Source organism: Polyergus mexicanus, unplaced genomic scaffold (genome assembly GCF_030449975.1).
Source record: "Polyergus mexicanus isolate NDT 795.1 unplaced genomic scaffold, iyPolMexi1.0 SCAF_4, whole genome shotgun sequence".
In the NCBI taxonomy this organism is placed as follows: Eukaryota; Metazoa; Arthropoda; class Insecta; order Hymenoptera; family Formicidae; genus Polyergus; species Polyergus mexicanus.
This window is the reverse complement of record NW_027223324.1, coordinates 3,358,441-3,359,877: the sequence shown is the minus strand read 5'-3', so window position 1 is coordinate 3,359,877 and position 1,437 is coordinate 3,358,441.

The following is a 1,437-nucleotide window of genomic DNA, read 5'->3' as shown; positions in this document are numbered from 1 at the left end:
AGTAGTTCAAAGATTAATTGGGGAATGCACTTTATAAAGCTATTTAGTTAGAATTAAATGCGTCGTTGCCCTTTAAAACGACTTTCTGATTAGAATGCCGTTGCAAAAGGCGCGCGCGGTTAACGAGGTCGATGGGTGATAAGGCGAAAATTGCGTCGTAAACCAGAGAGAAATTCTCTACGCTAGTTTCATTGCCGCGAAATTATGAAAAATAATCATTGCCCCGGTATCGTGCATCTTTCTCGAAGTCTCGCTCGCTTACGCCGTCGTCTCTTTTATCATTTTTTCTAGATTTATATATTTTTATTGTGTTAGAAAGAATGCATTTTTTGCGAAGTAAAATGTATCAGAAAGCGCGACCGGAACGGTTATCTTTTTTTTATTCGAATAAGTCCAAGGAACTTGGTGATCTGCGCGATGGAAACGTTCGCGAATAGAACGCAAACTGTCTTGTTAGTTCTCCCCGTTAGTTTTCTAATTTCATAAGCGAATGCGTATCGGAAAACATTGCGCAGGCCGTCAGTTTCCTTGTTCGTCTTCGACCCGCAACCGTACCGGATCTCTGGTTTCGCCTAGTGGATTATGAAACGATGAAGTAATACAGATAAATGAGATATAATGTGATGATGAGTAATGAATTTTAATTTTACACAAAGAGATTCAAGAGATTACAATGAATAATGAATTTTAATTATTTACACGAGCAAGCAAAATTTAGTGAAAAAATTACGTATGTTGTGAGAAATATTATCGTTAGTTAACAGAAGCGATATTTAATGCAATCAGAGAAAATTTGTAATTGTAATATCATTCCAGTTTTGTTATTTATTAATTTAATAAGATTTATTTTTAAAAAGGCATATCCAAAGAATAAATGTTATCTTAAAATTCTATTAAAACAGAGCAAAATACACTTGTGCATAATTATCATGCAATTGCAACTGGAAGTGTCTGTTTATGGTGTGATGCGTGCGCAAGTAGTAAGTTTCGCGATCTAGTCAGACGGTCTGACGATCAATGAAACATCTCCTGCATTTAATGTGTCGATCTGAATTAATCTGAGTACATATTTATCTTTTTCTCTTGATGTACTTTATATATATATATATATATATATATATATATATATATATATATATATATATATATATAAAGATATTTATTCCTAAATATATACCTTTGTTCTGAAATAAATTTATATTTGCATCTATAAAGCTAAACATAATCAATTAATAATATATCATTAGTATCGTGATATATCAAGAGTATTAATAGAATAACGTGATATATTTTAATTTTATCTGAAAAGAAGTAAAAGACAAAACAATCTGTAATACATAACAATCATTTGGAACGTGATATTCTATTATAATCGTGTTGGCAAATGATTAAAATAATCTGTACGAAACGTACATTAATGTACAAGACTCTCAAGGT